The following is a 16,394-nucleotide window of genomic DNA, read 5'->3' on the forward strand; positions in this document are numbered from 1 at the left end:
CATTCGCACTTCAATATGATGGATGTGATTATCGTGACAGTCATCATCATTCTCAACTTATGAACGCGTGCCTGACAACCACTTCTGCTCTACCTTAGATTGAATGGATATCTCTTGGATATCTAATACAGGGGACCGAATCCAAGTTATTAGTGTCTTCGTGGTATAAGTTAGAACCCATGGATGGCCATTCCTGAGATCCAGAAAGTCTAAACCTTGTCTGTGGTATTCCGAGTAGGATCTGGGAAGGGATGGCTGTGACGAGCTTCAAACTCGCGAGTGCTGGGTGTAGTGACAGACGCAAAAGGATAGTAAATTCTATTCCAGTATGATCGAGAACTGACAAATGATTAGCCATGCAGTGACAGCGCATTGGACCATTTTCACAGGAGGATGGGATGTAGCCATTGACAACAGTGATGCCCTACATAAAGCTTGCCATGGAAAAGAGTAGGATTTATTGGATGAAGACAGCAGGAAAGCAGAGATCAGAGGAACGAAAGCATCTCTATACGCTTATCTGAAATTCTCACCAATGAATTACATAAGTACCACTATCCTATTTTATATTTTATTTATTTTCATCCACTATAATTTCTTAATATAATTTAATCCGCCTGACTGAGATTTACAAGGTGACCATAGCTTGCTTCAAGCCGACAATCTCCGTGGGATCGACCCTTACTCACGTAAGGTTTATTACTTGGACGACCCAGTGCACTTGCTGGTTAGTTGTACGAAGTTGTGAAACAGATATAAGATCATGAACGTGCGTATTGAGTTTTTAGCGCCGTTACCAAGGAATGGAATGATCACGATTTCGCACACCACTCGCCTAATACGTGAAATAGTTCTTTCAATTTCAGGATCAAATGCGGCTAAGCTCGGATCAGGCAGTGAACACGTCATTCAATGAAAGAAACATATAGCTCATGGTAAATAAATAAAATAAAATACGCAAATAAATAAAATTAAAAATATTTACACCAACTAAAAATTTAGCACACAATTGCAACTCCCCGACAACGGCGCCAAAAATTGACGTGAGGACGGAAGTCCGCCAATTAAGAAATCGATATAGGAAATACGTTGCGACTATAGCTCTTAACCAGCTAAAATCCGCCTCATCAATTTAGAAAGGTTGTCACAAAAGTTTAGAATAAAAATACTGGGAATATGAGTCCCAGGTCGTCTCCCAACGAGTTGCCAAAAAGGGTGCTAATTTATTAATCAGGAGTTTTCCAAGAAATTTTGAGAGTTGAATGATAGAAAATAAATAATTATAAATTAGTGCAACGAAAATTAAAGGAATTTATATTATGCAAAGTAAAAAGCCTTGACTGGGGGAATGATTAATTGGAAGTTCTATCCTTGTTGGAATTCTCTCAAGTGTAGTATAAAGAGGTTGTTGTTTTCACTTAGTTAACCCTTACTAAATAAAGGAATGTCAAGTGATTGAGCTAACTCTTATTCGCAAATCCTAGTCCTCTCCCTTGGGAAGGTCTAGCGTTAGTAAATACAGAATTAGCCAACAACTTCCAATTTAACTAATCACTTAAGCATTCCAACTCAAGTGTCTCCTCTTAATCAACCCCATGTCAAGTATAGAATTTACTCCATTGACATGAAAATAATACTCAGAAAAATATAAGAAGAAAACATGATAAATTAAATAAAATAGAGATTGAAAATTAATTAAAGGAAAAAGTAATTCTTTGTATTAAATAAATCCAAAATGGAACATACCTATCTGAACAGGGTTTATAAGTAATTGAAAGAGTAAAGGAATAAGGAAACAAGCTAAAATAGTAACTTCAACGGAGGTGATGACTCTTCAATATCCAAATCCTAAGCAAAAGCATAAACTATAAAACTATGAATGTAAAGAAAACCTAGAGGAAGAGTAATTCCTCTCTAGATTCAGATCTAAAACTCTAAAACTATCCTAATGAGAATGTGTGTTGAGTCTCTACATGTTCCCTGGCTTAAATCTGTGTTTCTGGGCCAAAAACTGGGTCAAAACATGGCCCAAAATCGCCCCCAGCATCTTCTATTAATTCTGCAGATCGTGCATGTCACGCATACGCGTCAGTCACGCGTACGCGTCGCTGGTCGCTTTGGCGTGTCACGCGTTTGTGTCAAGCACGCGCACGCGTCATCTTGCAGAACTCCAATCCACGCGTACACATCTGGCACGCGCACGCGTCGCTGCAAATTTCTCCATGTCGCGTGCACGCGTGAGCCATGCATGCGCGTCGATGCTCGCTGGTTATCTCCTTAGTTTCTTGTGTTCCTTCCATTTTTGCAAGCTTCCTCTCCATTTCCTAAGCCATTCCTGCCCTATAAAGCCTGAAACACTTAACACACGAATCAGGACATCGAATGGTATAAAGGAGAATTAAAATACACAAATTAAAGATCTCTAGGAGGCAAGTTTTCAACCATAGAACAAAACTAGGAAGGAGTTGTAAAATCATGCAAATCATATGAATAATTGTGCAAGGACTTGATAAAAACTACTCAATTGAGCACAAGATAAACCATAAAATAGTGGTTTATCAATTATCTTATCTTATCTTTTGTGGACGATATCTCCTATCTTTTGGCTAGCTGCCTTCAGGTGGGGTGTGATCCCCCATTTTGGGCCTGATTGGGCCTCTATGGTGATGTATCCGAGCTCTTTAAGAAGAGGTCGGTGACGACCAACCTTGCAAGAGATCGGTTGTTTTGATGTCGTCAAACCTGGATAGCACAACTCGGTCCAGGGTATGAACAGCTAGGTTTTTGGAAACCCAAGGGCACCAAAGCACAGGAAGGATCATCCAAGAGAAAGAAGGATGGTGATGACTCCTCCTCCAAGAAAAAAAAATAAAGGAAAAGGGCCAATTAATTAAGGCTGCTCCAAGAAATCAAAGGTTGTTGAGTCCCATGGTTGAAAATTTTAATTCTAAATTTCTATCTAAGTAGTTTTCAGTATTATGATAGTTGTTGCTTAGTTTCTTTATGTTTTTGAAGTATCTTTGTGAGTCTCTTATGTTTGAGAAAGAAAATGTTGTTTAAGTTTCATAACCATCAATAAAAGTAGTTTGTTTTCATAAGAGTCAATGATGAGTTGTTGCAAAAACAAGAGTAAAGAGACTAAGACCAAGTGAGATAATTTAAAACTAAGAGATAAGGAACCAAGTATAGAAGCCTGAATGAATTTGGAAGAAAATAAGTCATAATGAACAATTGAACTTAGAGGATATGACAAGTAGATGCTAAAGATGACCCTTGAATATCCATAGAATCAAGAAGTAGTAAGTGAAAGACCCAAGGCTCTGAGCATCAACTACTAAGATAAAAGAAAGAAACAAATAGCTCAAAGAGCCAAAAGACCCTAGTAGGTGCTTGTGGTGAAGATGTGTCAAGAAGAGAGACCTGGGCAAGTAAATTCTTAGGGGTGTTTCAACACCTAGTACCCTAAAACCAACTGGTTTGGGAGTACTAATTGAAAGCCTAATCTAAAGGGTCGTCTTGAGACAAAACACTTACAGTCGTGGTCAATTGAAACAACAAAAGAAAAGTGAAAAGAAAAGAACAATCAAAAAGAAAAATAAGAGTAATTCTTGCTACTTCAAGGTGACAATCAATAGAAAGGGCCCCTAAGGCAAGCACTTAAAAGGATCCTCAAGAGTCTAGGAATTCATTATGATATGAAAGCAATAAAGTTCATACATGAGCTAATACTTGGCTTCTATCCTTTGTTATGAATGCATTTCTTTAAGGTCAAGTCTCAATCCATTAAGAATAACTCACATTGATTTGCTTGGAGACAAGCAAAGCTTAAGTTTAGTGTTGTGATGACTTGCATCATCTACCTCTTTCTCTTATCTAAAAGGACCATAAAAAGAGCATAATCTCATTCAATCAATGCAATTTCATGAAGTAGTTGGTGAATATTATAGTGCACTGCTTTGAAATGAGTTTGTTTTGAATTTCAGGTGAAAAGAGCAACAAAGGAAAGAGGAATCAAGAAAAAGAAGCTGGGCGTGTAAAGCTGGGTGTGCCACTTGGTACAAACGCCACCAATTAGTATGGGCATGGCACGCCAGCAATGAGGCGTAGCACACTAGTTGACAATCCTAGAAGGCAAAGTGAGAGAATTATAAGGGGGCATGCCACTTGACATCGAAGGCGTGGCACACCAGCATCATTGTCCAGAGAAGAAGTCCATGGAGCCCACTATGGGTGTGGCGCGCCAAGGCCAGGCATGGCACGCCAGGGAGAGGAAGTACAAAGGGTGTGGCACGCAAAGGCCAGGCGTAGCATGCCAGTTATAAACTCCAGAAGGGGGACTTGAAAGCTTTAACATGGGCATGGCACACCAGGGCCAGGTGTGGCATGCCAGCTATAATTTCCAGAGAGCAAGTTTGAAGACCACAAAGGAGACGTGGCACGCCAGGCTGGGCATGGCACACCAAACCCCCTCATACACTATGGGCGTGCCACTTAGTGTCGAAGGCGTGGCACGCCAACTTTACTTTTGACTTGGGCGTGGCACGCCAATGCTTGCAGAGCTTAACACCAACACTGGGCGTGCCACTTGATAACGAAGGCGTGACACACCAGCTCTACCACCATGGAAGAAGAAGACATGGGCGTGTCACTTAAATGATGGGCGTGGAACGCCAGTCACTGGACAACGGAGACTCATTCATGCACTACCAAGGGCGTAACACGCCACCTACTGGGCGTGGCACACCACTGTTGTTCTCCAGAAAGGGAGATTGAAGCATTATCAAAGGCATGGCATGCCACCTATTGAGCGTGGCACTCCAGTATTGTTTTCCCGAGGGGATGGATGGAGCGCACACATGGGCATGGCACGCCAGACCTAGACGTGCCACGCTAGTTCAAGTTTCCAGCAAAGAAGGGTAAAGAGGAGAGCCTGGGCGTGCCACTTGGGCTCGAAGGCGTGGCACGCCAGAGTGGTTGATGGATGAGGCGTGCCACTTACAAGCCAGGCGTGGCGGACCAAGCCAAGCTGAGAAGCAAGGCATGGCACGCCACTCAAGCGCCAGCCACACGCCAAGCATATGGGTCACATTTTATGAGTGTTTCCTTTTCCTTCTAGCTATAATTTTCTTTTCTCTTTTGTATTTTCTTAATTCTAGTGATAAGAGTAGTATAAATAACCCCTAGAAGTACTGAAAAAGGAGTTGGATTGGAAAGTTAGTTTTAGTTTTACTTTACACTTTATCTCTTCCATTTTTATCTAAGCTATGAGTAGCTAAACTCCATCTCATTGGGAGAGGGAGCTCTGTTGTACTTGATAGATTAATGATAGTGAATTTCTTCTTCTCTTCATCTTCTTTTTGATTTTCTAGAAGGAATTTCGTTCTTCATGCTAGTGTTCAATCATCTTAGGAAAGAGGTTGAATGCAAAATGGGTTTTATGGGAACTTTGGAAAAGGAAACATGAAACCATAATTGAAATCCCTTCTCACACTTGAGTGGATCTGGATTTTGGGATTGGATATGGTAACATATAATCCACCCACTGTTTGGATCTATGAGGATGTGTGGTATAATCAGGGACAAAGCATATCTCTCTTCATGAGCAATTAGACCAAGAAATTGGCTGATTATCAAGATTTGAGAGATTGAATCACCAAGGGATTGGGGTTCAATCAATCATGATTGCCAAGAGGTCAATGAGTTGCATGATTGAAGATGAGATGAGCTGAATTTAATCCAAAGAGAGCAACATCTCCCAATCCCAATGAATTTCCCCTATTCTTATCTTCTATATTCTTTATAGCTTTCTTTAATTTCTGTTATTCATCATTCCCATTTACAATTCAGTCATTTATGTTCCAGCACTTTACATTCTTTCTATTTACTTTTTAGCACTCTATTGCTTTTCTTTACTTTTAAGTCATTTACATTCTTGCTCATTTAGAACTCTGTACTCAATCTTTATTGCTCAGCTTGACTAAATCACCCATTGATTAAAATTGCTCAAATCTACCAATCTTTGTGGATTTGACCCCACTCCTAGTGGGTTATTACTTGACGATATGTTGGTGCACTTGCCAAAGAACGGATTCATTTTATATGGGGAGTGAATTCCGGTCATCAAGTCCCTTAAGATCATGTAAAATATCCCTTAAATACTAAACTAATGACTAAGGATTACATAAGAAGGGTAAAACAGTCTTTTAGTGCTAAAATCCACTTCCGAGGCCCACTTGGTGAGTGTGTGGGCTGAGCTTGATTGAGATACACGTGCTAGGAGGCCTCTAAGGCGTTGAACGCTGGCTAGGGGGTCCTTCTTAGGCGTTTGAACGCTGGCTACCCCCTTGTGGGCGCTGGACGCCTGGACTAGGGTAGATGGCTGGTATTGAACGCCAATTTTGGGCCTTCTATTCTGAAGCAAAGTATGAACTATTATATATTTTTGGAAAGCCCTGGATGTTTTCTTTCTATAGCTATTGAGAACGGTCCATTTGAACTTCTGTAGCTCCATAAAAGCTCTTTCGAGTGCAAGGAGGTCAAATCCAGACAGCATCTGCAGCACTTTCTCTGCCTCTGAAATAGACCTTTGCTCCAACTCCTCAATTTCAGCCAGAAAATACCTGAAATTGCATAAAAACACAAAAACTCAAAGTAGAATCCAAAAATGTGAATTTTGCACTAAAACCTATGAAAACTTAATGAGACTTAAATAAAATATGCTAAAAACTATATGAAAATGATGCTAAAAAGCGTATAAAATATCCGCTCATCAGACATGTTAGCAAATTCCAAATATTAATAAGGAGTTATATTTGTTACATCATCACTTTGAAATGTGAATTGAATGTAAATAAGAGATAAGGATATAACGAAATTGATAAACTCTATTTTATCATTTTATTTTGTGTTAAAAAATATAAAGTTTATGAAATAATTTGTGTCATTTTGTCATTTTTAGAGATGTTTATGTATATTTCTGTCATTAATTTTTATAATTAAAATCATGCTTTCTAGGACTATAATTTGTTAATTTTAGCTCATTTGATGCCGTGATGTGTTCTTATGTAAAATATTTTAGGTTTTAGAAGCATTAGTATTCTCAAAGATTGAAGAAAGCATAAGCAACGAAAGAATTGCATAGAGAAAATGAATGCTGTCTACAAATACATAGATGCATATGCATCACTAGATGTGCACGCATGATTTGTGTATATGTATCTTAGGATGAGTGTGATTCATTAAAAGATGTATAAGGGGTCATGTTTTGGATTTAAAAAGGCTCCCAAGCATAAGATTTTTTAAGTATTTAAAGAAAAAATAGAAGGGAAAACACCAAGTAGTTTTTAGGTTAGGTTTTTAATATGTTTTAACATGAATTCTAGTGAAAAAAGCTCTAACTTCTCTCTAGAATTCTTAGAATTTTCATTAAAATTTCCTCTAGTTTTAGTTTTTATCTTGTTTTAGTTTAGTTTTGTTTACATTTTCTTGTTCTATTATCTTAGTTTAATAGAATTCTCTTGTTAATTTCTTGTTGATGTCATTTTAGTTTATAAACCCTTGTTCAATTTATGTTTTTCATGAATGAATTTAAGGTTTTATATTTTATTATTATTTAATTAAGTTATTATTATTGAATTCTTGTAGTGATAGTTGTAGTTTTAACTAATAGTTACAATTTATGATGTTTCATGTTTATGTCTTTCAAGTGTTTGATAAAACGCTTTAGTTATAGAGTAGATTTTTATTCTTGGCTTGGAGAAACCTAGGCAAACTTGAGTTATTAATCTCCAAGTTGATTGATAATTTAGAGATGTTAATTAATATTTTTTCACTAACACTAACCTTTTACTAAATTCAATTAGTAAGTTAGTTAGGACTTGTGGATTAGGGTTAACTAAGTTTAATTGATTTTTCTCAATTTGTAGAGGTTGACGAATTGAGTTTGCTTTTTGTAATTATCGTATTGTAGTTAGTGACAAGGATAGTGATCCTTACCCTCAACCCTAGCTTAGATTCTTTTAGTACTTGAATTTTCTCTTTTATTAGTTAATTGCCTTAATCATTTATAGTTTAAGTTTGTTGCTTCTTAGTGTAGTTCTCATTTTAATTGTGGCCATTTTATCTCATGCTTCTTTAATTAGTTTTTCACTTGCTCATTTATTCCATTTACTTACAATTTAGTTATATCTTGCTTCTTTAATCTCTTGTAATTGAAATTTTTGTAATTGCACAAAACACCCATTTTCTCATTGCCAATTCTAATGCACTATATTGAGTCCAAGGAAAATGATTGAAGCCTAAACTCCCTGGTTATTGATTTGAACTTTGTGACATTTTTTATTTAAACTTTGATAGTGTTGAATTTCGGTTTAAGACTATATCTACAACGAACTTGAGCTTTTGAACTTGAAAATTTTTAAACCAATTCTTAACACTCATCAGGCATCAATAAGTAAATATTATTCTAGTTCATTCATTTTACTTGTGTCATGCATCTAGTACACCCTACAATTGTGTTAGATATTTATCTACTAACAACCAAGCTGGTGCGCGAATTGAGATTTTGCACAGTTTAACTGGCAAGTACACCGGGTCATCTAAGTAATACATCAGGTGAGTGAGGGTCGATCGCACGAGGATTATCAGACTGAGCAAGCAATGGTTGTCTGGTTGGTCTTAGTTAGGCGAATCAAAAAGGGTTTGTTGATGGTAAAAATGCATAAACAGTAGACAAGGAAATAAAGAAAGAAAACAAATAGTTTGGTGTGAAAATAATAAGAGAAAACAGTTAAGGTCTCGGAGATGTTTAATTCTTCAGATTAAAATGTCTTACCAACTATTTTAACAATGAATGATTCATTCTACAGCAAACTTTAAATGTCTAAGCCCTAATCTCTTAGTGATTTAGCCTCCTCTAACCTTCATTAACCGTCACTCTCGTGGTCACTTAATTCCGATTAGAGGGTGAAGTTTAGAAAACTAGTTTAGCGCCACAAAAACCCTAATTACCCAAGACTAACAGGATTATATGTCACATATCCAAATTAGTTCATGCAATTAGTGATTTAAGAGGAATTTGTTTTCAAGCTGTAGTTCAAGTGAGATAACTCTCTCGAGAATCACAAGAACTCATGTAGAAAAGGGTCATACTCTCGTTCCACCCAGTTCATAAGATTAAGAACGAAAACAATCCTTAGAATTGAATCAAAACATAAATTAAAATAAAAGAATAATAGTTCTAATCCATAGAAATAAATAGAGCTCCCAACCTTAACCAAGAGAGATTTAGTTGCTCATACTTACAGGGAAAATGAAATTGCCGTCTAATGATGCTTGATGCCCTAGAAAGGGTGCATCTTATTCCTTAAATACTAACCTAATAATAAATGCTAGACCTAAAAGATATTATTTGTAAATAAAAATTACAAAAAGAAAATAAAATAAAACTAAGAAGTGCTAAATCCACTAGGAAGCCCAAAGAGAGGGTGACTTCGGCCTGCTGCTGGCATTTAATACCAGACATGGACGTTAAACTCCCCAAAGGGAGTAGTGGCATTTGGGTCAGAATGCGCTGCTGGTGCTAAATGCCAGTTGGGCATTTTGTGCCCAGGGAGGGTACTGTCAAAATTTTCCTTTTTGCTCCAAACTCTTCCAAATTGTTCCGAATTTCACCTGAAAGCATAAAAACACCAAAACAACTCAAAGTAGCATCCAAAGAGGATTTTCGCACTAAAAACAAGCAAAACTAAATAAAATCTAACTAAAACAACTAGAAAATACTGGTAAAGAGGGTATAAGATGCCCATGCATCACAACACCAAACTTAAACTGTTGCCTATTCTCATGCAACCAAAACAATAGGACCAAGAAGAGAAGATGCTTAAGACTTTGAAGTTTATTCTGTACTTAGTATTTTCTCCACTATCGAACATGTATTTGTATACTTTCTTCTTAGAGGTTTTATTTTGGAGAAATATAGTTGTATTTTGTACTTCTGGATTTGTAATATTTTCTAGCCGGCCTTGTCTTCATGAGTCGAGACTAATGAGCGGATAATTTATACACTTTTTGGCATTATTTTTACATAGTTTTTAGTATGATTTAGTTAGTTTTTAGTATATTTTTATTAGTTTTTAATTAAAATTTACATTTCTGGACTTTACTATGAGTTTGTGTATTTTTCTGTGATTTCAGGTATTTTCTGGCTGAAATTGAGGGACCTGAGCAAAAATCAGATTCAGAGGTTGAAGAAGGACTGCAGATGCTGTTGGATTCTGACCTCCCTGCACTCTAAGTGGATTTTCTGGAGCTACAGAACTCCAAATGGCACGCTCTGAATTGCGTTGGAAAGTAGACATTCAGGGCTTTTTAGCAATATATAATAGTCCATACTTTGCCCGAGTTTAGATGACGCAAACTGGCGTTGAACGCCAGTTCCATGCTGCATTCTGGAGTTAAACGCTAGAAACAGGTTGCAAAGTGGAGTTAAATGCCAGAAACAGGTTACAAAGTGGTGTTCAACTCCAAGAGAAGCCTCTACACGTGTAAAGCTTAATGCTCAGCCCAAGCACACACCAAGTGGGCCTCAGAAGTGGATTTCTGCATCATTTACTCATTTCTGTAAACCCTAGTAACTAGTTTAGCATAAATAGGACTTTTTACTATTGTATTTACATCTTTGGATTATTCTTTGATCCTTGGATCACGTTTGGGGGCTGGCCATTCGGCCATGCCTGAACCTTCATCACTTACGTATTTTCAACGGTAGAGTTTCTACACACCATAGATTAAGGTGTGGAGCTCTGCTGTTCCTCATGAATTAATATAGAGTACTATTGTTTTTCTATTCAATTCAAGCTTATTCTGATTCTAAGATATTCATTCGCACCTCAATATGAATGTGATGATCGTGACAGTCATCATCATTCTCAACCTATGAACGCGTGCTTGACAACCACTTCCGTTCTACCTTAAATTGAATGAGTATCTCTGGGATTCCTTAATCAGAGTCTTTGTGGTATAAGTTAGAATCCATGGACGGCCATTCTTGAGATCCAGAAAGTCTAAACCTTGTCTGTGGTATTCCGAGTAGGATCTGGGAAGGGATGGCTGTGACGAGTTTCAAACTCGCGAGTGCTGGGCGTAGTGACAGACGCAAAAGGATCAATGGATCCTATTCCAGTATAATCGAGAACCGACAGATGATTAGCCATGCAGTGACAGCGCATTGGACCATTTTCACTGACAACGGTGATGCCTAACAAACAGCTTGCCATAGAAAGGAGTAGGAATGATTGTATGAAGACAATAGGAAAGCAGAGGTTCAGAGGAACGAAAGCATCTCTACACGCTTATCTGAAATTCTCACCAATGAATTACATAAGTACCTCTATCTTTAATTTACGTTTTATTTATCTTTTTATTATCAATTCACCATAACCATTTGAATCCACCTGACTGAGATTTACAAGGTGACCATAGCTTGCTTCAGGCCGACAATGTCCGTGGGATCGACCCTTACTCACGTAAGGTTTATTACTTGGACGACCCAGTGCACTTGCTGGTTAGTTGTGCGAAGTTATGATAAAGAGTTGAGATTACAATGTTGCGTACCAAGTTGTTGGCGCCATTGATGATCACAATTTCGTGCACTAAGTTTTTGGCGCCGTTTCCAGGGATTGTTCGAGTTTGGACAACTAACGGTTCATCTTGTTGCTCAGATTAGGTAATTTATTTTTTTTTAAGCTTTTTATTTCTTATTTTCAAAAAATACAGAAAAAAAATTTCTTCTTTTTCGTTTTTCCAAAATAATTTTTGAAAAATCCAAAAAAAAATTTATAAAATCATAAAATCAAAAATATTTTTGTGTTTCTTGTTTGAGTCTAGAGTCAAGTTTTAATTTTGGTGTCAATTGCATCTTTTTAATTTTCTAAAAAAATTATTTTTGAAAATTTCATGCACTGCATTCTTTATGATCTTCAAGTCGTTCTTGGCCAGTCTTCTTGTTTGATCTTCATCTTTTCTTGTTTTGTGTCTTTCCTTGTTTTTCATATGCATTCTTGAATCATTAATGCCTAAAGAATAAAAATTTTTAAGTTTAGTGTCTTGCATGTTTTCTTTTCTTGAAAACTTTTCAAAAATAAGTTCCTGGTGTTCATCTTGACATTCAAAGTGTTCTTGGTGTTCATCTTGACATTCATAGTGTTCTTGCATGCATCACATGTTTTGATCCAAAATTTTCATGCATTGAGTCTTTTTCATGTTTTTCTCTTTCATCATTAAAAATTCAAAAAAATCAAAAAAATATCTTTCCCTTATTCTATCATAAAATTTCGAAAATTTGGGTTGACTTTTTCAAAACTTTTTCAAAATTAGTTGTTTCTTATGAGTCAAATCAAATTTTTATTTTAAAAACTCTATCTTTTTCAAATCTTTTTCAAAAAATCAAATCTTTTTCATTTTTCTTTCATAATTTTCGAAAATTTCAAATTGATTTTCAAAAATCTTTTTCTTATTTCTATCTTATATTTTCGAATTTAATACTAACAATTAATGTGATTGATTCAAAAATATTATGTTGTTACTTGCCTATTAAGAAAGGTTCAATCTTTAAATTTTAAAATCAAATCTTTTTGTTTCTTGTTAGTCAAGTAATCAACTTTAATTTTCAAAATCAAATCTTTTTAAAATTCTTTTTCAAATCTTTTTCAAATTAAATTTCAATCACATCTTTTTTAAAATTTAATTTCAAAATCTTTTCTAACTTTTTATCTTTTCAAATTTGATTTTCAAATCTTTTTCAATTAACCACTTTACTTTTTATTTGATTCTTATTTTTTCAAAACTACCTAACTAACTCCCTCTCTAATTTTCGAAAATCCCTTCCCTCTTTTTCAAAACTCCTTTTTAATTAACTATTTGTTTTAAATGTTAATTTGATTTAATTTTATTTTCCTTTCTTAATTTTTGAATTTTAACCTTAATTTAAAATAAAAACAAAAATATTTATATTTTATTTTATTTAATTTTCGAAATTCTCTCTCCCTCATCTCTTTCTAATTATTTTATTTATTTACTAACACTTCTCTTCATCTCAAAATTCGAACCCTATCTTCCTCTTGGTGTTCGAATTTCTCTTCTTCTATTCTTTTTTTCTTCTACTCACATAAATGAATCTCTATACTGTGACATAGAGGATTCTATATTTTCTTTTCTGTTTTCTTCTTTTTCATATGAGCATGAACAAGGATAAGAACATTCTTGTTGAAGCTGATCCTGAACCTGAAAGGACTCTGAAGAGGAAGCTAAGGGAAGCTAAAGCACAACTCTTTGGAGAAAATCTGACAGAAATTTTTGAAAAAGAAGGAGACATGGCCGAAAATAATAACAATGCAAGGAAGATGCTTGGTGACTTTACTGCACCAAATTCCAATTTACATGGAAGAAGCATCTCAATTCCTACCATTGGAGCAAACAACTTTGAGCTTAAACCTCAATTAGTTTCTCTGATGCAATAGAACTGCAAGTTTCATGGAATTCCATCTGAAGATTCCTTTCAGTTCTTAACTGAATTCTTGCAGATCTGTGATACTGTTAAGACCAATGGGGTTGATCCCGAGGTCTATAGGCTTATGCTCTTCTCGTTTGCTGTAAGAGACAGAGCTAGAGTATGTTTGGACTCTCAACCTAAAGACAGCCTGAACTCTTGGGATAAGCTGGTCACGGCTTTCTTAGCTAAGTTCTTTCCTCCTCAAAAGCTTAGCAAGCTTAGAGTGGATGTTCAAACCTTCAGACAAAAGGAAAGTGAATCCCTCTATGAAGCTTGGGAGAGATACAAGGAACTGACCAAAAAGTGTCCTTCTAACATACTTTCAGAATGGACCATCTTGGATATATTTTATGATGGTCTGTCTGAATTATCAAAGATGTCACTGGACCATTCTGCAGGTGGATCCATTCACCTAAAGAGAACGCCTGCAGAAGCTCAAGAACTCATTGACATGGTTGCAAATAACTAGTTCATGTACACTTCTGAAAGGAATCCTGTGAATAATGGGATGCCTATGAAGAAGGGAGTTCTTGAAATTGATACTCTGAATGCCATATTGGCTCAGAATAAAATATTGACTCAGCAAGTCAATATGATTTCTCAGAGTCTGAATGGATTGAAGGAATCATCCAACAGTACTAAAGAGGCCTCTTCTGAAGAAGAAGCTTATGATCCTGAGAACCCTGCAATAGCAGAGGTAAATTACATGGGTGAACCCTATGGAAACACCTATAATCCCTCATGGAGAAATCATCCAAATTTCTCATGGAAGGATCAACAAAAGTCTCAACAAGGCTTTAATAATGGTGGAAGAAACAGGTTTAGCAATAGCAAGCCTTTTCCATCATCCACTCAGCAACAGACAGAGAATTCTGAGCAGAATCCATCTAGCTTAGCAAATATAGTCTCTGATCTATCTAAGACCACTTTAAGTTTCACAAATGAAATAAGGTCCTCCATTAGAAATTTGGAGGCACAAGTGGGCCAGCTGAGTAAAAGAGTCACTGAAACTCCTCCTAGTACTCTCCCAAGTAATACAGAAGAAAATCCAAAGAAAGAGTGCAAGGCCATTGATTTAACCATCATGGCCGAACCTACAAGGGAAGAGGAGGACGTGAATCCTAGTGAGGAAGACCTCCTGGGACGTCCAGTGACCAATAAGGAGTTCCCCCTTGAGGAACCAAAGGAATCTGAGGCTCATCTAGAGACCATAGAGATTCCATTGAACCTCTTTCTGCCCTTCATGAGCTCTTATGAGTATTCTTCCTCTGAAGAGGATGAAGACATTACTGAAGAGCAAGTTGCTACGTACCTTGGTGCAATCATGAAGCTGAATGCCAAATTATTTGGTAATGAGACTTGGGAAGATGAACCTCCCTTGCTTACCAATGAACTAAATGCATTGGATAGGCAGAAATTACCTCAAAAGAAACAAGATCCTGGTAAATTCTTAATTCCCTGTAAAATAGGCACCATGACCTTTGAGAAGGCTCTGTGTGACCTGGGGTCAGGAATAAACTTAATGTCACTCTCTGTAATGGAGAAACTTGGGATCTTTGAGGTGCAAGCTGCCAGAATCTCATTAGAGATGGCAGACAACTCAAGAAAATAGGCTTATGAACTAGTAGAGGACGTGTTAGTAAAGGTTGAAGGCCTTTACATCCCTGCTGATTTCATAATCCTAGACACTGAGAAGGATGAGGATGAATCCATCATCCTTGGAAGACCCTTCCTTGCCACAACAAGAGCTGTGATTGATGTGGACAGAGGAGAGTTGGTCCTTCAACTGAATGAGGACAACCTTGTGTTTAAAACTCAAGGATCTCCTTCTGTAACCATGGAGAGGAAGCATGAAAAGCTTCTTTCACTGCAGAGTCAACCAGAGCCCCCACTGTCAAACTCTAAGTTTGGTGTTGGGAGGCCACAACCAAACTCTAAGTTTGGTGTTGAACCCCCACATTCAAACTCTAAGTTTGGTGTTGGGAGGTTCCAACAATGCTCTGAACATCTGTGAGGCTCCATGAGAGCTCACTGTCAAGCTATTAACATTAAAGAAGCGCTTGTTGGGAGGCAACCCAATGTTATCTAATTATATTTATTTATTTTCTATTGTTATTTTCTGTTTTCCTTAGGTTGATGATCATGTGGAGTCACAAAAACTACTAAAAAATCAAAAATAAAATGAAAAACAGCAGAAAAAAATAGCACACCCTGGAGGAGAGCAGTCTGGCGTTTAAACGCCAGAAACAAGAATCTGTCTGGCGTTTAACGCCAGAAACAGGCACCAAGCTGGCGTTTAACGCCAGAAACCAACATCTACCTGGCATTAAACGCCAGAACAGAGCATGGAAGTGGCGTTTAACGCCAGAAACAGGTAGCAGTCTGGCGTTAAACGCCAGGAATGCATGTATAGGGCGTTTTTCACGTCTAAAAGGTACAGGGATGAAAAACCCTTGACACCTCAGGATCTGTGGACCCCACAGGATCACCACAGGATCTGTGGACTCCACAGGACCCCCACCTACCCTTCTTCTCTCCTCTTCACACCTTTTCATGACTCTCTTCCCCAAATACCCTTCACCAATCAACTCAATCACTCTTCCCCATCACCTCTTCACCACTCACATCCATCCTCTCTTCCCCAAAAACCCTACCTACCTTCAAATTCAAACTAATTTCCCTCCCAAACCCAACCCTAATGGCCAAAACTTCACCCTCCCCCCACTCCTATATAAACCCCTCATTCCTTCTTCATTTTCACACAACACAACCCTAAATTCACCCTTGGCCGAAAACACATCACCCTCCATCTCCTCCATTTTCTTCTTCTTCTACTATTTTTCTT

General features: G+C 37.2%; 1 non-coding gene across 1 annotated transcript; it reads right to left on the bottom strand.

The window, feature by feature from the left end:
* Positions 1-13,763: 13,763 nt before the first annotated feature.
* Positions 13,764-13,867, bottom strand: LOC112752153 (small nucleolar RNA R71). The gene has a single exon (XR_003176600.1). It is a non-coding gene; the product is annotated as a small nucleolar RNA R71 (small nucleolar RNA).
* Between the last annotated feature and the right edge of the window lie 2,527 nt (positions 13,868-16,394).

Source organism: Arachis hypogaea, chromosome 15 (genome assembly GCF_003086295.3).
Source record: "Arachis hypogaea cultivar Tifrunner chromosome 15, arahy.Tifrunner.gnm2.J5K5, whole genome shotgun sequence".
NCBI lineage: Eukaryota > Viridiplantae > Streptophyta > Magnoliopsida > Fabales > Fabaceae > Arachis > Arachis hypogaea.